Here is a 22,412-nt window from a genome sequence, read left to right as displayed (position 1 = left end):
GTCAGAAAAATATCAGATATGCATATCCATATAAAACATCTAATTCCTTTGCTTACTCAAGTAGCTCCCTTCTATGGGAACTATTTTTTAGAAATTTAATAAACGGCTATTGCATAATTTCATTATTTACAAACTATTTATGAAATTAGAAAATCTATAATAAAAGACCTGATTCCTTTAGCCCGCAGTCCGGGCCAACGGTAAATAATTTCACGTTCTGACCGGGTACCAGGCATGGTTGGGTCGGGCTGGGGCATGTTGGTTTGCTTGGGTTGTAGGGTGCCTCTGTCCGGGTCTGGGTCTGGGTCTGGGTCCGGGTCAGAATGCTGCTGCGGACGTTGGGCGTTGGTCCATTGTGAAAGTATTTGCGCATTGTACAGAAAAGTCGTAAAAATTTGTGCTGTCTACGTACAAAGTGAATGGGAAACTGGATTCTGTGGAAGAGGCTCCATTGGGGAGAGGATGAGTGCCAGGCAAATGCCAGCAAACAATTCTTGTAAATTTTACGAGCACAAATATAATTCAAATGGTCATTAATTGCAACAACTACAACAACAGCTTTCTATATACATGACTATATGTGTGTGGTTTGCGTGTGTGTAGGAGAGGCCGAGGCATAAGCCATAAGGCAATAAGAAAAACGAAAATCTAAATGGGTCGCAGACGGCCTAAAAGTGCTCCATAAATGAATTGAAGACGCGCCGGCGATTGGCAACAACAACAGTGTCAGCGATGGGGGCAAGGTTATGTTATGTACTAGAGCAGAGCAAAAGCAAAAGGCAAAAGCAACGGCAAACGAAAACGCAAAGCTGAAAGCTCCGCTGCGAAAAAGCACAAAGTCAACGGACCAGCGGGCCAACGACAATAACAACAAAGCCTTTGCAATAACAATGCGAGCAAGCACGTGGCCGGGAAATTTTTCAGCCGTTGCCGGCACGCAGCAAGGGAAATTTCCCGATTTCGAATTCGCAATGCACGCAAAGTACCAGTTAGAGTAAACGGTTGTTAGTCGTCTAACTGTCATGCAGTTGACTCGAAAAGTACCAAACGTGGGACATTTGACGAGGCGCTGCGTGCATGGATAGCATAGATACTCGCTCACACGCATATACAAACACACGCAGCACGCTCACTACAGACACACACACATAAGGCAAGGCAGTGTACTACTAGGCACACAGATACACACAGATACTCTGTGCGACCGTGGGGTAATATCTGTGAGATACGCACAGATACAGAAGCGGGCGAAACCTCGGAGTCCGCGTGCGCGTCGCAGCCGGCGACGTCGACGTCGTTGGCCGAGCCCGAGACAGAGGCCGTGGCAGAGCCAGAGGCAGAGGCAGAGGCAGAGCGACCAAGCGGCGCACAAGAAATCGTCGGGCGACGGCTTCAAATGAACGCAAAACGTTGAAAAGCAAACATCCGCCAAAAAAATAAACGTCCCAAAATTGCGGCAGCCAAATATCCACTTCAAGTACTTTCCACTCACAACTTGCTATATACATATGTACGTACAAAAATTTAATTGCTATAACGTTTTTCTTAAGTAATATGTGTGCATCGAAAATCCGAGTTCCCATTCTGAAACATGTGCTATCTGTGCTGAGTTATTGTGAACTATTGAGTTATTGAGTTGAGAGATTTGTGCTTTTGTTTACCGTTAAAGGCGTCGCGCAAAAACGAGTTTGCATTGCCCAGCTGCAGCGGGAGTGGGAGTGCAAGAGAGCGAATGTGAATGTGAATGTGTCTGTGTGAGTTTATATTGTATATGTTGTGTGTGTGTGTGTATGTGAGCTTAAATAAGATAAGGCATAAGTTACTTGTTCTACGGCGTGGATTAATTTTGAAACTAATGAGAGTTTTGCTTATCGTTTATCGTCATTATCCTCGATTGTAAATTGTAAATTCTGTTTTTTGCACTTTTTCTCTTGCAGACCGAAGCACTCCAAGCGCCGCCCGTAAACATCGCATTGTGAGCTCGTCAGGTGAACGCCGCATGTCAAGGCCCTTTAAAACATGGAAGCTCCGTTAAAGCACTGCCCCAAAAAAGTTGCGTGCTCTGAGTGTGTGTGTGTGTGTGCGTTTGTGTGTGAGTGTCAGTGTGTATGTGGTGTGTCGTTTGTCTGTCTGCGTGCCATTGACATTGACTTATGGCTTTAGCTGGGTTGGGGCTGGAGTTAGAGAAGAGGACGGAGCGGGAACGTCGGACAGCTGACGACTGACGGCAAACGATGGATGAGGGAAGTGGGACGACGGTGGAAGTACCGGGGTTTCATGTCGACCCTTTGACTAAAACTGTGGTTGAATTTTTTGCTTTATGCTTCGTTTAGTTTCTTGTTTTTCGGTTTCGCTTTTGCTTTCGCCTTCGCCTTCGCATTCGTATTCGCATTCGCATTCTGGCTGGCTACGCACGTTTATGGTTTGTTTTGCTTCTTTCCGTCAGTTCACAGCGACGACGTAACACACACACACACACACTAACATCAAAGCTTCCAAAGTGCCTACGTGAAGCCCAAAAGAACGAGTGAGAGAGAGAAAGAGAGTAGGTGATACCTCAGATGAAAAAGAGAGAAGCAGAAAGCAAGATAAAATAATAGAGATGTTGATGCCATTTGTTTTCTATGGTAACTAAGCGCTTTAGGCGTTGCGAACGAACAGAATGAATGTCTATTCGATGTGGGATGTCGCGAGGATGGGGAGAGAAGAGAGACGAGTGTCTGTCTCCAACCGAGAATAATATGATAATAACAATTATTTTTCATTTCCCTTTAACATAATTTATCATTGCCTGTTTTTTGTTGCGTATTTTACGCATTAGCTAAGTCTATTTTCTGACATTGGGGCAGGTTAGGTTCTTTCATTGAAGTCTGGGCTTTTCTGTGGACCCCCGCAGATGGTGGAGAGAAACTGTTGATGTTAACAGATGCCATAATTGGTGAGTCTTACCTTGAGATGTCAAAAAGCTTAATTAACATTAATAAATTGACTTGAACTGCATTCCTATGTATGTATGAATTCATACATATGTATTTATACAGATACATACATATGTATATCACATAATTTTCAATAATATTTCATCAACTAGTAGCTCCATCATTAGCATATAGAGAAATCCATATTTGAGTGGGTGCACCCTTAGTCATTCCTCCTTCGCCTTCCCCTTCCCCTTCCCCTTCCCCTTCCCCATCACCCTTTTTGAATACATGTTCAGACGGCCAATGGGGCGTATGCGCGCCAAAATCTGCGCGTGGCACGTCTACGTTTAGAGGCCTGCCACCTGGATGCTGGATGCCTGTGTTATGAAATCACATTCAGCTGTGAGACAACTGCCCAGTTGGCGTACGGGCTGCCGGCAGGGCTCGGCGAGTTTTCACACACGCATAAATCAATCGAATGGCAGCGGCCAGAGCAGACAGGGCGGCAGAGGCAGCGGGACGAGGTCTAATCATGAGGTGCAGCCACGGCGGCCATAAAGTTTAGTTTTACGACTGCGAGCGCATAATTACGCACTCTCACACCTACGAGAGCGACCAGGGCGGATTCGAGTCGGGAAGGTGGATGCTTGGCTGATATTAGATATCTGCTTTTTGCAATTCGATTCGTTTCCCCCAACCCCTGGGCCAGCGACAGATGCAGGCGTGAAATGTCATACGCGCGTGTGTGTGTCACACATACATATGCACGCTGTATGTATACATACATACATAGATATATGCATGTCGCCTGCTTCGCAATATGGCGGTGTCTGTCGGTCCCATTTTCGCAAATTATCAAACGATAGCTCTGCTGCCCTTCGGCGTGATTTATGGTATGGATGGGAGCCGTGAGGCTGCTGCTGTTGGTGGTTTAGCCATCAGCAGGCAGGCCACAGAATTTGCATTTATGAACAGCTGCCTGCCCCACGGTGAATTAAACTTAATAGCACGCGCTTGACAGAGCACAATGAGGCTTCCAGACGGATGCAAATCTGACTTAATGAATGAATGAAATGAGTGGGCGAGTAGGCGAGTTTGCCTTTCCTCCCTCCTCCTGCTCACCCTCACCCTCACTTACTCGTATGCATTGTTCTGTGAATGCTGCCCACGCGCTGCTTCAAATGGGAAATTGCTCACAGACGGAGCTGAGACAGGTATGAGGTGGGCGATGTGGGCGTGCCAATGGCAATTCTAATTTGGCCATTCAAATTGCGAGGCAGACAAGACACAACACATTATGCACAAGACACAAGCAGGACAATCATGTCATCGTCTGCTGTCGCTGCTTCTGCTGCTGCTGCTGCCGCTTCATGGCGCATAAACTGCACACTAATTGCGTCCATTTCTAAGTTTGCACTTGAAGTTTGCCACAGCTGTCGCGCACAGAGAGCGTCGAGCAACGTCCTCGTCTAACCCATTAAACTGAATTACAAATGCGGTGGCAATGCTCTGGGCATAAGTGTCGACTCCTGTCTCAGATTTAGCCTCAGCCTCGGCTTCTTGAGCTTGGATCGCCTGGCTCCCCCGTTGCCTGCAGCTCGACGTCTCAGTCTGGGCCCGCCCTATGTTTAGTTTGGGTGTGAAATCTAATTTGAAAAGTTTGTGTAGTCATTTTGATGCCGGCGCACACTCAGCAGCATATGCTACCCACCGCTTGTTTGGGTTTTCTTTTCTAATTTTGTTTGCAAGTCGTTGACGCAATATTGGCCGAGTCCCGTATCCCGAATCCCAAACCCCGAGTCCCGAGCCCCGACTCTGGCATCTGCAGCCACTCCCTCTACACTTGCAGAGAACCGCAAACACATTCGCCATGTTCCCACTGAAGGCTCCAAAATTTAAATTACTTTGATATCAAACGAACGAATTTGGACTGCGGTGCAGCTGTATTCGGATATGAGTGCCATTCATTGTGGTCCATTGGATTAGATTGGAGGTTGGCGAAATTAAATGACAGATCCTTGGCATGAAATATAAATGTTTCTTCTCTCAATTAAATGGAGCTCAGCTTGAGGGAAGCAAGTTCGCTGAACGCAGTTTGGCATTCGCCATTTGCCGCTTGCCATTTGCATCCAAAGTCAGTCCGAGGTGAAACTAATTTAAAAACTAAATTTAACTTCAATCATCAAGACATAATCCCCAATGAGTGATAAAAGAAGAGAGAAATAAAAAATGTACGCGCAGTCTTCTGGCCCGAGAGGAAGAAGGCGAAATCCAAATGCGGCAAATAATTGAGAGGAGAGAGAAAAAAAGAAACTCATTTGGAAACTACGCCCCAAAGACAGGAAGACAGCCACAGAGGTAAAAAGTGCAGAATCAAGCAGCAGCAATGGCTCTGAGAGGGGGCGGGCAGACTTTTGAATCGATTCGAATCGGGCGAAGGGTGTGGCTGCGGTTAAACTGCTCGCCCAGCGAGGAAACAATCAACTGAAAAGCGCTGATGGCCTCCATGGGGTAGCAGGTGGCAAGGGTAGGGCGAGCAAGCTTAATAGAAGTCAGTGCTGGGGGTGGGGGTGGTTGGGGGTGGTTGGGGGTGTTGGTTGGATGCCCCGTAGTATGCGGCTGCTGCCAACAATGGCGCAATGGCGTCTGTAATTTCGAGCGATTGTTTCCCCTCGTTTATGTCGTCTTTGTCTGTCCTCTGCCGTTTGGCATTTGGCGTCTCAGTTTCAGTTTCAGTTTCAGTTTCGTTTTCTTCGCACTGGCTGAGCGAAGCGTGCAAATTTCAAAAGCTGTTGCAGCTCCAACACCTCCCAGCGGTTGGCCATAAGTAGCGTTTAGTACACCTTGGCAACCGTGCCCAGTGACTGCCATAAAGTCACGTTCCATTATGCTGTGCAATTTACAAGGCAAAAGATTTTCATACAGTGGCCAAAAGATTCCATTTCTATCTCCATCTCCATCTCCAGCTCCTGCTCCTGCTTCAGCAGGGTTATGTTATGTTGGGTAGCGTATCCGTGCACGGCTCGCTGCGCTTACAAATTGTCGCACATTCTTAAAGGTGGGCAACGCCAACCGCAGCCCCAAGCCCCAATTCCTTACATTCAGGGATAAAACCGCCCTTGACGCTCATTATGCGGATCCCGCCTGACTATATGTCCATTTGTCAGTCCGTTCCCCCACCCGATATTTTTGTTGGTTTTCGTTTTGTTCCTGCATCGCCTAGACGAGCGTTTTGCATTGGAATTTGCTTTGCCAAATGCCGCCATTTAGGGTTGTGCCAATAAAAAAATGATATTTATGGCTGTAACGGCCGTTTTGTGTGTGTACGCCTCCCCCTCCCCAGCGAGCGACCACCCCTATTATATAGGGGCGAAAAAAGTCGTGCGCACAGACATCTTTACATAGGCCTGGCTACGATGGCTCGAGCCCTGCTGATTCTAGCAAAAATTATTTCATTTCTCTATCTACCATTACTTGAATTCAGCTATATATAAATAGATACAGTGATAGGTGAAAATAATTCATATTTATGATATAGCCTGATAGTCGATTAATATATAGCGAAACCTGGAATTTATAGTGATGGAATGGAACAGAAAAGACCTGTTTAAACATGATGTAACTGCGATAGGTGAATCGTTCAATAGTATGGGAAAATGGATTCTTTTAATTATATTTCGAAAGCAAAATTCATCAAGTTATCAAATAACAATTATATTTTTCATTGAACAACTTTAAATTCAATTTAAAACAACAAACGAAGCCAGAAATAAATTAAAATGAAAAATAAATAAAAATAAAAATAAATAAATGATAAAAATAAAAACAAATAAAAATAAGATTATAATAAAACATACATCAAATAAAAATTAATTTTTTATAGAGGTAGTATTTGCCCCAATAATCTATTGATACATAATTCCACTAAAATGAAAAATAAATCAAAATATAATATATACATTTGCCGATGAAACGGAATAAGTCCTACATCGTAGCTTCGCAATGAATATACATATATACATATTGTATATGTATCTATATATGTGTATGATCTTATTGTAAGATTAATTCACACACACACACTGTCATCGGGTATCTTCTAGCTGTCCTAGCTTTATAGGGAAAGGGAATCTGATCTATTGTTGGCATTCATGGAACATCTGCGTGTCATTCGCCCTTTTTCAGTTGCGCTTTCCTCGCTTTCGCCCACTGTACCTGGGGGTTGGACCTTGTTGCTGAACACACAAATGAAATCTCACAAGCATAACGAGCTCGTGACTCCAAGCCAGCAAGGGTTGGGTGTTAGAAGTGGCTGGCTGTGCTACACACACACACACATGCATACATACCTATATATATATATATACATATATATTTGTTTGTATGTACATACATATGTATGTAGAGAAAATATGGCACGTACTCCTCGAGAGCCATAAGTTTACGTTTTATATCGGGCAAACTGTGCAATATTATAAATTTTGAATTTTATCTTAGGCATTAGATTGCCAGAGAGTTTGGCTGGCTGGCTGGCTGGCTGCCTGCTTGGGTAACTGGCTGGGACACTTGTATCGTCTACATTGGGTGTGTGCTTGCCATCTTGGATTAAATGGAAGGACGTGCGGGCTGCTGGGCATGGCCTCTTCCATTACTCGGGGCTGTGTGTTGTTTAGTGCCAGTTCCAACAAAGGGTGATTATCGCGATTGGCAAAATAGTTGCGTGGGCGTTAGCTGGGAGTTGAAGCTTACCGCAAGGCAGGCGGCAGTAACTTGCTTAGTTTATAGTGTTTAATCTGGAGCTCTATCAAGTCTCCTGCTGTCTATGCTGCCTTCTCATTCGCAGGATCCAGGTGAAGCGGTGAACTGCATATGCAAAGCAGTGTCCGCAAGACCGGCAAGTGGTAGATGGGTCTTATCTAAATCATATGCTAGACTCTCGCCGGGCGCTTATCAGCAACCACCAAACTGCATCGAAGGACATGTGACGACAGCGACAACAGGCCGGAAACGTTGCCTCTCTTCTATCTTTAATTTAGCTGAGCTCAAGGGGAAACAGACAGCGATGCGCGACACGGCACGACACGGCACGACACGCGGACACGAGAACACGAGGACACGAGCCGGGTACGAAGTAGGAAACGACAATTGCGGAAATTCGACGGTTAGTTTTTCCTGCCGGCAGCTCAGTTGCGGCCGTGCAATCGTCGGGTCAACAACGTCGGTAGCTGCCCTTGCAGACGGCGGTTCGAGATTTAACACTTTTCAGGCGCGAATAGTTGAGCCTGTGCAACTTCGTATACGTATACTGAATGTATCCTGAGTGTATCCTATCCGGTATACCTTCAGTATACGTAACACGAGGAAACACCAGCAACGCGGGATGTGTGAAAACTTTAATTCAACTGTTTCAATTTAATCGTAGAGCGACTTTGTTATTATTCACATGAACTACTTCTTTCAATATTATTCAGTTATATTCCATTTACACACACTAACAAAATCACTCACAAAATAAATACAATTATTTTTACTCTATTGACTGCCAAATTTGCTTTCATTTATTCATTCCGTCTCATCTTGGGTCTTGGAGCACTTTTCCGGCACCCTTAAGCAACCTGTTGACGGACGCGTCACTTTGATGGCCGAAGACAGATGACAAGGCCGGAACAGCTGATTGGCAGCACTGACGACTACTCGGATGACGACGCGTATTATAAAATTTGATTGAAACTGTTATTAAAGTCAATTAACGTTATGAATGTTTATACCAAAAAATTTAACATAATACTTGAAATTAAATTAAACATTATTAATATTTATTTTTTGTAATATAATTGGAGTTACTGAAAATTGTAAAAAAAACTTGATGAAATAATAATAATAAATAAAACATATGAGACAAATAATTTAATATTATTACTTATTATACAGATGGGCTATGTCATTCTAAATGCTTTAGAGAGACTGATAGATATTATTTAGATACACATATGTATGTATGTATAAAGAGAGCCTAACAACTATTCATAACAGTTGTTATGAGTCAATACGAATGCTTCTAAAATACTTCTATCATGGTGAATATGCTGCAATATGGAATGTAATGCCTAGGCCAATCAGAAACATGAGAAAAAACGAGGAGCCAGATATTAAAATTTCAATATGCAATGTAATCTGGTCTAGTAGTGAAATTGAAATAATTCATAGTCCGTAAGAGCTGATCTCGTGTCATTTCTAATAATAGATCCCTACAAGTAATATCCCAGAAAAGTAAACATTTTCAATTTTGTACATAGGATAAACCGTAAAAGCACCACTGCGCTGTAGGCGACAGTTTCTGTAACATGCATAGCGCCATCTGTTGCGTAAGACGCGTACTTCTGTTTTTGTGCGTTTTCAACGTATACGCAAAATCTAATATACGTAAATAGGGGATGGAAACGATTTCTTATCAGACCGAATCGAGTAAGGATGATTGATAAAATTGGAAAATTCAATTCTTCGATTGAAATCCATGAACATGAAACTCTTCTAGATCCAAAAATGCATTAGCATATGTATATTGATTTTTGAATTTCCACTTCATCCGAATGGAAGGCTGATCGTGCTCAGAAGCCATTGAACTGCAGCAGCGCGTGAGGGGGGAGCGCGGTACGAAGGGAAACAGAACCAGCAACCAGGCAGAGACCAGAGATATCGAAAGGCAAACCTACTTGACAACGGCTAAAGCAACAACATTGACAAAGACAACTACAACAACCACAACCAGCACCGCACCAGCAACAACAACAACAGCAAAAACGCCAAATGAATTTATGAACATGCGGCGTTTCTGTATCGCTCGCCCGGCCCGGCAACTGCCCTATCTCCGTCCTCTTCCCCCTGCCCGACGTAATGCAGTCGGTTGCCATGGCAACAATGGCCGCGGCGAAGGAGCGCACAAAGAGCACGCAAAGAACATTTAATTCGGCCATATTTGATTTTGGAAATGCTTAAATTGTTGTTGCTGTCACTGCCACAGCTAAGGAATCTCGTTCCTATTCACGCTCTCTCGTTCTCTCTCGCTCTGGCCCTCCTGGCTGTGGCTCGGCTCTGCTCTGTTCAGCTCTGCCCAGGGTGGGTTTTCGACCGGGCATTCACAGTGCGGTTGCTCGGCACTTGCTGCTGAGATCTTTCGATTTGGTATCTGTTTTCCATATTCCATTATTGACATTGGGCTGGAGCTGCCTTTGTCCGATTGTGCTATACACACAGCACATGATTCGGAAAGTATAAATAGTATGCTTTTCTACAATAAATAATATGCACTAATACATTTTCCACATTTTCTTGAAATTCCTGAGCCGTCTCAAGTCACACAGCTCCCACGATGCCACAGCCACAGCCACAGCCACAGCCACAGCCAAACAGCCAACAAGCAAGAGCAACTTCGAGGCGAGTTTTATGATGGTTTAACGATTTGGCAATTAAGAAACTGTGCGCTAAACACGTCTTTAAAAACAAATAAATCACCTCTCTATTGTCCGCCACTCTTTTCAGATTTATATCTTAGTCGTCTAGAATCTGATATGCTCACTCGGCGGGGGTAATTAATATTCGTCGGAGGCTTATGCTCATAAACTGCTATCGATTAACTATTAAATTCGCGATTTACAATCGCTGATAAAATTATCGTGGTACCTCAAATTAGAATTCGCACTGGGTTGGGCAAGACAACAATATGTTGAAACGAGGTGCTTGACTGCGTATCCGACCATTGCATACCCTATACAATATACCCTATTCATAGATCATTGAACTGACTTCAATTTGTTCAAATATAAAATATCTAGATTTTAAAACTTGAATCTACCATAATGCCAGACCTCTACTGGGTGGGACTCAATTATAATTCATTTCAATCAGAATCTCTATCACCTCTTAAGGACTGAACAGAATTGGCAATGAGAGTGTGTGAACGATATTATGACAGATGTCAGGGTAGACTGTTGTGAGCGCGAAGAAATAATAGATATGAAATGGAATTGGCAAGTAAAAAGTAAACTCTAACAACTGTGTATGAATTATACTTATAAATAATATTATATTATGGATGGATATGTCACACGGCAGACCTGCATTCGCCATTAAAGCATTAAATGACGAATATTTTTCGGCTATGCAAATTCTTTGCTTTGCAGAGAACAGCAAAAGCTACTTTGCAAAATAAGTCAATTTGGGAAACCATATGGAAATTTGTTATATTTATAAATAATTTTATTTTTCTTTGCATACAATATTTAATATAATTGTTATAGAAATGGTAAAAATAACAAAGATAAAAAATACAAATTTAAGCAATTATTTTTGGAATCTTTAATATGATACCATACTGAGGCATTCTGTATCTTTCTGTACCTAATTTAATCCATAGTACACCTAACTTAAGATTTTAACTTTACTTACTCTAGTTCTTGATATCCATATGTAAAGTCTGTAAAAAAGGAGGGAAAAGAGAGAGTTTTAATATGGTATAATGATATATAATGTATAATTTAGTTCTTTAAAATTCCAGTGAAATTGAAAAAAAAAAAAAAAATAGATTACATAAAATAAGCAGAGATATCTCTTTGCATCAAGAGCAAACATAGTATACCATTTAGTATTCCATTTAGTTAAATTTTAAATGAAATTATGTTCTTATATGCATACATATGTTATCAGAAATATTCATATGTATGTGTATATGAATATTTTTTGGTCTTCGGTATTATATTATTGGCTATATATATGTTTCGTGTACATAATATATTTTATGCTAAACGTGCAGGCAAACGATCAATTGCTCGAACTCGAGTCTGGACATGGAATCGAGCTGGCAAGCTTTGCAATTGCGTTTTGTTGAATACATTCGTCGACTGCAAATGGGATTTGGTCTCCGGCGTGGGCGCGAGAGTGCCGAGGGCGGAGGCGAGGGTAAGCCAGTGGTCAGATAGTCTCGTCAATCAATTCCCCAGCCCCAAGGCGTAATCGTGTGTGCAACTGCAATAAATTACAGGCCAACTTGACAGGCAACATTTTAAATTCCTGCGGACGACCTCCTGTCAGAAGACATCAGCAGCAAGTGTCTGGATGCGTCACGAATGATATACGATGTATGTATGTATGTGCATGAATATGAAATGAATTCATACAAATGCCCGTATGTATGTGTGTGTGTGTGTGTATTCGAGTGGGCAAGTATGTGTGTGCGCTACATGTGTGCGACATTCCCGAGTCTCGCCGAAATAGCTTTGTGGGCACAGCCACACGTCATGTTTCAGAAAAATCTATGTGGCCCATTTGGCGACCTCGAAACCGTAATGCGCCGTTAAATGTTCCCTTAAAGACTATTAAGCCAACTCCTCGGGAAGGGAAAGGGACAGGGCCAGGGACAGGCAGTCAATGTGCAATGCAATTAAAGCGCACAATTGCAACTCTTTGACGAACGGCGCCCGAGAGGAAGCGAGTGAAGACAAAGCGGCCCAGGATGGTTTCTTGCTTTTTAGATTTCAAATATATTTGTCGGGCTGCCGCAAAAACAACAACAGCTGCCGTAAAACGCGAAACGGCAAGCGGCCATTAAAACTACTTTATGATCTCTCGAAAAGCGAAAACGAGAGTCGCGCCTACGTCTCCAGAGCAGACAGACGGAAGGCAGTTCATTCTAGAGTCAGTCTGAGTTGCAGCCAACTGCACAATGCTTGCTCACGATCGAGTACTAGATGAGGCGAATTACAAATGGCATATCTAAGCTAGATGATAGAAGAGCGGGAGAGCCTTTAGAGGACTCCAACGGTGACACTCGTAAGTGCGGGAATCCTAGCTTCACTCCGAGTGTCAATCGGCCTACTTTTATAGAGGCATCCAGATTGCGTGACACTAATATACTCCTTTCACATTGTGAACGAGTATCGGGTGTAGAATAGTTTCAGTCGCGAATGGCAAACTTCGAAGCAGAGGGATTAATATTTTTATAGGGCACTTTTCTGGTCGATAGCTGAAATTTGCAACAAATTGTTTTACGATCGGACAAGCCCTTAAACTCTGCAGCAGAGGATGTGCGTTTCACTAGAAATGACGTAGACTTCATCAGGAACATGAATAAAGTGCGGTGCACCAGCATGAAGTGAGCTTACAAAGTTTTTCATTTTCATTTTGATTTGAGTCAATTCGAATTGAATGATGCTCGTCTGTCGCTATAAACAGCAAACCAATAAAATCAATATTAAATAATATTTATTAAGAGCATAAGAATAATTAATTGCATTGGGCCCGACATGAAAAGAGTATATTTATCCAATGCAATGTCCAGTTCTTGAGGCTGAAGTGCATCTGACTCTCCGTAAGGATTTGAAATTGAGAGAGAATAGTGGCAATGTGCATGAGGGAGGAGGGAAAATCAAATTTGTAGTTCACTCAATGACTCTTTTTATGCACATACTTCCATATTCCTTAGAATTAGTTACACGATTTGATGGGTACTTTTGCTGGCTCACACTAAGACAGATTTGATTCAATAGTGGCAATGGCATATTGAATAATAACAATAATATTATTATAATATTCTAATATTGAGCGAAGCTCGTCCTATTGTTAGCCAACAATAATGAACACTAGAAAATTGTCTTTAGCCGCAATCGACGCCTTTGCCGCTTACTCTACTCAAATGTCTCTTAGTATATACTGTATACAATTATATTGTATCACATGATATATCCATATATGTTAATTAGTAGTAGCTAATATCGGTGTGTGTGTGCGAGTGAACCGAATAGAGTAGAGATGTTCAGATGAGGCAGGTGTGCACAGGATATCTGTTAGTGTGGGCTTTTTAAAAGCATGTTAATACATAGAATTATCTTGGAATTGGAGAGCAGACTGGTTTTACAGGTCTAGCTAGAACTTATACAAAATTAAAACAGAAGGAAACAAAAGATAAAACTATGAGAGCTGAAGGCGCGGACCTGGTTTGCGGCGCCAATGCGCCAATGGGAGCTAACGAAAGGTGTCAAATGTCCCCAATATGATGCATAAGCATGTTATATCCATTGTCAAGTCAATCGGATGAATCTATATTAGCGCTAACAACGATATTAATGCGCTATAATGAATGGGCGTATTCGAGTGGACTCGAGATGAGATGAGTACGTGCAAAAAACTAATTTTGCATGATTTGTATGCAAAGTGTGGAGCTATCGAAAACAAAGGCCTTCAGCCGGGTATATGTGACTTAAATGCAAATCGGATTATGGCCATGTATACCTGGCCCAGACTCTGCCGCCTCTGGCGTTCTGTGTTATCAGCCCCAGGCCGTGATCTGGCCCGAAAATCAAACAACAACGAATACAACTACAACTACACTTGCACGCAACTGCAGATAGACATTCTCTAATAGGAGCAGGAGACTTCCCCAGCTCCCATGTGGTAAGTGATCTCCCCCCGCTGGCTGGCAGCCATTTATGAGCGGGCTGCAAGCGTCTAAAGTAAACATTTAATTGCGCCATTAATTGTGCGGTAAGTATGCCAGATGCACATGTGGGGAAAGGAGACAGACCGAGAGAGAGGGAGAGAGAGGGAGAGAGCAGCAAAGGTGCAACCGACGACGCGTCGGCGAACTGGGGAACTGTCTTTGGCTCAGCGCTGCCAGCGTACTGGGCTGGGCAAAAACAAACAAATTCCATTATTTAAGTGCTCAGCAGTGCATTTAGCAGTTAGCCACAGTCTCGATTCCCATTCCCATTCCCATTCCCATTCCTGTTCCCACTCGCATTCCCGTTTCGCGCTGCCCTTACCCACTGGCTTTTACGACCGTTCATTCGAGTCCGCCATTAAGAAGCGCCGGGTCGTACCTCCGCCTAGTCTAACTTCCCTGTTGCGCTCGTGGCCGGCGCTTGCGCGGACGGCTCCCGAGGCCCGAGTCCTCCACGCTGAAGTCCATCTCGTTTCCAGTTTCAAGATGCAACTGCAGCGCCTTTGGCCATTAACTTTGTGTGGCTTTACGCTCTAGATGATTGCCAATACAATCGACGTTTTACGATACTTTAGTTGACAGTTTTCGGCTGAACTCCTCTCGCTCAGACTGTGTGGACAAAGGGGAATCTAAGACTACGTACCGATGGAATATTCTTTATTTCCGATCCCTATTTCTTCTCATTAACTTAAGAAATACTTCCCAAACAGCTATCTAGGTTTCTATCTCGATCAAGGGCTTGATATAGGTGAAAGAGAATAATTTAAGGTACTTTCGTGACTATTGAATTTAAATATATTGCTAGTCACAATCAAAGTAAACTAAAATAAAAATTTAACTTTTTCTATAATTTCCAATTAAGCTTTTAAGCATTAGTAATATGATAGCAAATGCATAATTAAGTTATCTAGTTACTATTTAATTTTACTAAACATAATTTCAATTTGTCGTTCCATTGCTGTATTTATATGATCTCTCTTTTCATCAGCTATCTTTAAGTTATCCAGACTTATTGTTTTTAAATGTTTCCCATTTGCCATTTTATATTGTCTTCTCTTAATGCCGTTCTGAAATTTAGTTGGTTGGGCACCGGGCGGCCGGATTTCCCTGTAAATAGTTAATCAAAAGGAAACCCTAACAAAGGCCGTAATTATATTAAACTCTTTGCGAGAGCACATTCTGGGCGGAGGTCGAATAGCTGAGGCTGACCCCCGTTGCAGAGCAGGAGTTGGGCACACATTGAGCAACGGAAGAAGAGCAACAACAACAAGGAATGGAAGCATGTTGTTCTAATTCAAGCACGCACTCGCACTCGCAGTCGCAGTCGTAGCCGAAGTCGCACAGAGCTAGAGCCACATTAAATTTTGCAAAACACAAAATGCCTCTTTTCATGCTGGCTGCTGGTTGGCAAACAGCTTCACATACAAATGCACCGAAGGGAACGTGGGGCTGGCTGGTGTGCAGGCGGAGGAGTTGGGCCTGAAGTGCCACACCCACGCCCACAAGCGCAGCCACTGCCACAGAAACAGTCAAAAAGTTTTGCTTGGCTCCCATTTCGTTTTGGCAAACACGAAAATGTATTCCAGACACGCATCGGGCCATTTTGCAAACGTGCCACGGAATGAGTCTCGAACTAGGGACAAACTAAAGCATGGGGACGTTTCGCAAATAACAGGATTTCGCATACGCCCATCTATTCAGGGTTGAGAATTGGTCTGTCAGATGAAATGCTCTGCTGGCAAATCACACGGCAGCAGGAAGAGGGCACAGAGCAGAGGGCAGAGGGCAGAGGGCAGAGGGTAGAGGGCCTCAGGAAGAGGGCAATAAGTAGAGGGCAAAGGCAAACTTTCTGCAAAAAGCGAAGAAAAGTTTGAATTTGGCAAACATAAATTATTTGCCTATATTGCGAGGCTCCCATCCACGAACAGCGAATGAGGTATGGAGGAAGGCAAATTGTTCCCCACGGCCTCAGGCAGGCTTGTGGCATATTTTCTCCGGCGCACTTTATAATCGCTGACAAAAAATATATGAAATAAATAAATAAATAACATTTGGAGCCTGGGAACTACGCCGTTATTAGTCCTGCTGCCGGTCTATCTTTCTCTCCCTCTCGCTGTGCATCCTTGAGGCCAGCCATTTGGCAGCCTCCTCTCCTCCTCCTACTTCGCTTCATATGACGCTCGCCGGCTTCAATTTTCCTCGTGCTGAAAATAGGGCGAACTTTTGCTGTTATTGCATTTGTTGCTCCTGCGACTGACTCGAGATACTTTGCGCTTGTAACTTATGGATACGACAGCCGGAGCAGTCGTAGTAGAAGCACCACCAAGGTGTGCAAATTGCCAGAGAAGCAGAAGGCAGCGCAAGGAACGGGAAGGGCGTAAAGGACGGAGAGAACGTCCACCTTGAAAGTTGTGGTGTAATTTGTATCTAATCTAGCCTCATGTTTATATAAAAGCAACGACGACTCGAAGGAAAAACTTCAACAGTAGCACGCCTCCACCCATACACACACACACACACACACACACATGTACGCACACAGACACGTGTAGAGGCTATTTGTGCAATATGGCACTGTGAAGTGTGCGCTCATCCTTCCAGTCAAAGTTTCGTCCTGTTTCGTGCTCAACTTGGAACTACATACATATACATATGTATGTAGCCAGTAATAGTAGTAGTAGTATAGGTAGTGTCTATACATATGTATATAGGAGAGAGATATGTATCGCATATTTATGGGTGCTGCTGTGCGATTCTGCGACTACGAGTAGCTGGGGTCCCTTTGCCGGCTTTGGAATTTTAATAAAATTGCACCGTTCCTAACTGAAGTAGATGTTTCTCGTGTAATTTATGATGATGACAAATGGCACAGTGGGCGAGAGCAGCGAGAGAAAATCGCAGAGTGCAAGGGAACCAACTCAGAACAGTTTAAGATTATATTAACAAAATTCAATTAAACTGAAAACCACAATTATATTGTATTAAATAAAATATGAGATTACTGACAAATAGCTGATGTCAGAAGGAAGGCGAAGAGATCAACTTAAATAAATCACAACATCTCTGCATCTCAAACTTAAATGACGCTAGCCACATACCCAATAGAGTAAAATAATAACTTTTTATTCAACTCATCTAATACGTAGATCTGCGAACTCTTTGCTCACTGTAGTGTTTTTTTTTTTTTTCATTTTTTTTTGGCAATCGCCATCTTTGATGATTAGCCCCTGCCCCGAAATTGGAGCCAGAGGCCAGAGACAGCACTTCAGCAGGACGCTGGACATGTCCTGCGTGCGCCGGCCCATTTATTGATGAAGTCAACTGCGAGTTGACACGCAACTCCCAGGTTGTATCACCGAGCAAATGTCGGAAGAGTGCCGGCCTAATTTTACCCAATTGATCAATTTGGCGTCGTGGGCTACTGCTCGAGCCCACTTCGATTGCATATGCAGATGGAGGACGTTCTCGTTGATTGGCCACTACAGCGAGGCTATCATCCACATATAGACGTTTATATTTATTGGTAATTGCGATAATCAGGCAAGTGAAAGTCAGCAGGAGTTGGAGCGACTTAATGTAATTACAAAATGTCCTGCCTCAGCTCCGGGGCTGTTAATTGGGAATGGACCGCCCGCATTTCCAATTACGAACTAAATAAATTGTCAATTGCGTTGGGCTTTGCAGGCGCACTGAAAGAATTCCTGAGTGTTTTGTGACTCGTTTAATAAGAAGTGAATAAAAAGTGAAACGGCATTTTTTACCTACTTCGGCTCGGCTTGAGCTGCGGTCAAAGGGAAAGTTCCTGCGCAGTTTTGCCCGATTTACCTGTGCCGCCTCGAGTCGCCGGAAAGGATGCGGCATCAGGTGCCCAGCCGCGAAGGGGTTACGGCTCGCAGGCTCTGCGAGCGTAAAATTGTTGTAGCAAAACACGCACAATTTCCACGGCTCAGCTAAAAATTTCATCTTTTTTACGATATGCGGCGTAAATGGATTCCTACTGCTGTCAAACAAGCAGCTGAGGCCCATTGTCTGCGCGCCGACTCGGAGCCCATGGCCCATTGGTATGGGTATGGCTATGCCTGTGCCGATTCCTTCAGTGGCTATCTCAACGATTTCTGCGGAATTGAGCTGCGTCGCAGTTTCCGTTCTTGTCGCGCTTGCCTCTTGTCAGGTTGCAGCGTAGCACAAAGGGTTGCAGGCTGGCTCGATGACAATTGTTGCAATTCCATTGCCGAGGGTCGTAAAAAACACACACACACACATACACGCGGCTGCAAATCGGCAAGGACACGGCAATAAATCAAAGGTTGAAAAAGTGAAAGTTACAAACGTTAAATCGTCTCCTTTTAATTTTTTGCTATCCATTGTCCCGCCCAGTTGTATTTGAATTTTCATTTTGTTTGGCTCGCCATGAATGTGAATTGAGGCTATAATGCTTTAGTTATTGTATAAGCAGCGTTCGGCAGGAGGCGTAGCCAACCCCATTCCCTACATAGAGTCTGTATCTGCAGAGTCAGGGTACTTGCAAATCGGGCAAGCTCTTGCCTCCGTTTTGTTTGTATTTGATGGCAGCCATGCTGAAAATCGCAAAGAGGCGAACCCCATTGCTCAGGTGCAAAGTTTTCGAAGGGTTGATTTTGTCTTCGGGCACTGCTGCTCTGCTGCCCTGCTGCTCTGAGAGGGGATATACAAAGGTCCGCTTTAATTTATTTAATGGCAACATTTGCCCAAACTCCCATGGAAATTGCTTAGCTCCTCCTCCTGCTGCTGTCCTTCAGGATAAACCACAACTGGAGTTACAATCACAATGAATTGTTTTCCTTCCACTCCCCCCCTCCCTCCTGCCATCCTGATTGACTATTTTTGAATAGCGTATTATTTTATTATTTCAAGACTGATGGGCGCAGAGCATATTTTATTTTGACAGCCATACTACAATTTCTCGGGTTTTATTGTCGAAAGGGGTTCAACGGAAAAAACTATATGCCCCAATCATGAAAATATATTATATCTAGAGTGGTATCAACCGGTTAACAGAAATGAAAATACTTTGTAAGCTTGAGTAGATTATAGTTTTAATCGATGGAAGTAGAATAAAGCAAACTCGAAACAAAATAGTCAACCAGAAGTTAACTACATTACCCCAATAACAACTGAGATCTTTTTTTTCAGAAGAGTTGGAGTGCAATAATTGTTTCGCCTTTTTTTTACCCCTAATACTCGAGGCCTATTGGATGTGGCTAAGTGGATTGTAGCAGGAGTATTCCATCACTACAAGGCTTATGCAGTACATTTTTACATAATCGAGGAATTCAAGTTCTGTCTGTCTGTCTGCTCCAATATTTGTCGCGTCGATTATTGGACTTGCAAGGTCTTTCAAAATGTCTTGATTTTAAAATTTTTTGCATCTATGTATATCGGACTTTGTTATCTTATAATTACACGTTAGAAAGAGATAGAATGAGCAAAGACTTCCATTAAGTTTTCATTTAAAGGTTTCAATAAATACCGTCATATTTAATCTCCCGAATATTTTCAAAATTAATCCTAAGTACTTTTAACATTGCATATTAATAAAATTAAAATTTTTATTACACGACTCCAACAACAACATTACTATTTAACAATAATAAAAGAATAAATCAATAATTCAAAGAATAATATGATATAATTTTAGACGATAAAGAAAATCATGATAAGATTAAATTTATGGAATGAAAGTACAAAAATAAATACAGCCGTTGTTAATAAATGCTATTTACTAAATGGTAACTATATGGATATTAGATCAATAAAACTTAACAAAATGGAAGGCAAAAAGATGATTGAATTATCATTTTTATTATAAATTGTAGATTTGAATATGAATGGATTAAATGAAATGGGGAAACAAAGGCAGATCCACTTTAAACTTAACTTATTTACTTTAACAATAAATTAGTTTTTAGCGGCGGGCGATAACTGAGCTCAATCGATTAATATTAATAGGTACACTTCTAAGACACGAGAAGGCATGAGAAGTGTTTCAGATTGCTCCCAAGGCATCTCCCCAAAATGGAGCAGCAGATCTGTTAACGTTAACGGAACATGTGTTAATTTAGCGTCGTAAAAACTGAAATTCAAGCGAGTTGAGTGAACGAAATATTTACCGCATTCTAAATTATGTAAAAATTAAACAAAACAAAACAAAACACCCAAAAGAATGAGAAAATGTGTAGGACAAGTCGATACCAACTGCATAATACTCGCTCGCACTATGCAAACAGTGCAATGTGCTCATAATTAGATATCTGAACACATCTGTGGGTTTTTATCTATCCATTGGACGATTTTAAAGTTTTTTATTCAATTTTCTCCTTCGGCCTCTTATTACAAAACCTATAGACGATATAATCAATATCAATATGAAAAAGTGCCAGTCAGAATATAAATATTTGCACTATTCCGTATATAGTCGGTCTCCGTTAGCATTCCTAGTGGGGAAATCGATTTATAGGGAAAAGAAAGAAAGAAAATTTTTACTCACAGCTCGAAGTTTAGGAATATACAGTTTTATCCATAAAAATATCAGGAATCCGAAGCATGAGCGTAATATATATTAAGCATATTAAAGGATATCGTAGAAGTTAGTGTGTCACGGACATATCTTGAGTCTGCACAGACACAGACAAACAGAGAGCAATATGAAGGCCGTCAAATATGAATATACTCAATTTACACCGTGGACGAGTATGAAAAGGCTCAACTTCAATGGCCAATCGTTGCACCAACCAGAGATGGGCACCAAAAATGATTATTTATTAACATTTTCGGGGTTTTCACCGCTTTCGAATGCTGAAGAAATGGGAAAGATAAGACGTGGGTCAGGCGCAGCGCTGTAGTACGTTTTGGACTGGTGACTGATGTGTCAAGCGACGGTATGGCATTTCGTTGATAAAATATGAGCTGGAAATATGAAAACAAGCAAAGAGACATGGACATGACAACGAATAGAGAAAAAAAAAAGAAGGAAGGAGAGAGAGATAAAGAAAGAAAGAGAAGTAAGACGCATTCTAAAATATGGAAAACTGGTTTTTGACTGAAATTCCTGCTCTAGGCTTTGGCCGGGCCATTGAAACGGGCATTCCGAAGGCCGGCACTTGAGTGTCAAGTGCCAAGAGCTGGGATGGGGCTTGGCATTGGATGGCCCAATGGCAATTAGATCAGAGACATTGCTCACTTTGAAGTGGCTCTAGCGCGCGAAGGGAAAACATAAATAAAACTGTTTTGAAAGCTATTGAAACATGAAAGAAAGCTTGTCCTCGACTCACCGCTGGCCAGATGCTCTGACGCGATTGAGTCAATAATTATATAGTTGTCTATTTTAGCTATGTTCTGTAGAGGAGGTAAGCATAGATAGCCCTTCAGCACAGGCAGAGGAAATGCTGATCTCGCTTGATGCGTTGCACGCTCCATGGCAGAGTTGTGGTATCCGCTGCAAGGGTATTCAGAGTGCGGCTATATGAGCCGCATGCACAAGTATCTGTATCTGTATCCGCATGTTTATGTGTATCAGTATCAGATACGACGCCTGTCAAGCAGTCAAAGGAGAGCTGCTCCAGCGTGATAAATGCAGCAAATTTGCGCTTTGAATTTCAATGGCGGCCTCATCTCGCTCTAACCAATCTGGCAATGGGTGCCGAGAGACGTCGGGGCCCATTTCAAATCCACATCGTTCTGTGTGATGTACTTATAACTAGAGTCAAGTGCGGGAATATGAATATTCGGAAAGTGGATGGAGTGGATGCAGTTGGGCTGGATATGAGAATGGGCATGGGGATGGGCATGGGGTTGGGGCCACTCTGCCGATAGCCGCAGCGAGTCGCCCATTTTAATGCGTTTCTTCGACAGGCCATGAAAATATGCCTGGTGATTTTTGAAATGCTTTAATTGAAGCCCGACGCTCAGGGCTCCGGGCCTTAACTCGAATCTGGGCACCAGACAAAATGTCTGTTTTCTGC

The 22,412-nt window shown here is 42.7% G+C and overlaps 1 long non-coding RNA gene across 3 annotated transcripts in view; it reads right to left on the bottom strand.

The window, feature by feature from the left end:
• The window catches only part of LOC115563577 (uncharacterized), a 112,075-nt gene that overhangs the window by 22,183 nt on the left and 67,480 nt on the right, over positions 1-22,412 (bottom strand). For all 3 annotated transcript variants that reach the window (XR_016197254.1, XR_016197253.1, XR_016197256.1), the window contains one exon: positions 11,367-11,394. This is a non-coding gene — a long non-coding RNA (uncharacterized LOC115563577). The remainder of the gene's footprint in view (positions 1-11,366; positions 11,395-22,412) is intronic.

The sequence above is a fragment of the Drosophila navojoa genome, chromosome 2 (assembly GCF_054131105.1).
Source record: "Drosophila navojoa isolate 15081-1374.11 chromosome 2, UAZ_NAV_1.0, whole genome shotgun sequence".
NCBI classification, from domain to species: Eukaryota; Metazoa; Arthropoda; class Insecta; order Diptera; family Drosophilidae; genus Drosophila; species Drosophila navojoa.
The sequence above is the reverse complement of the archived record's forward strand: the minus strand, read 5'-3'. Positions and strand labels throughout refer to the sequence as shown.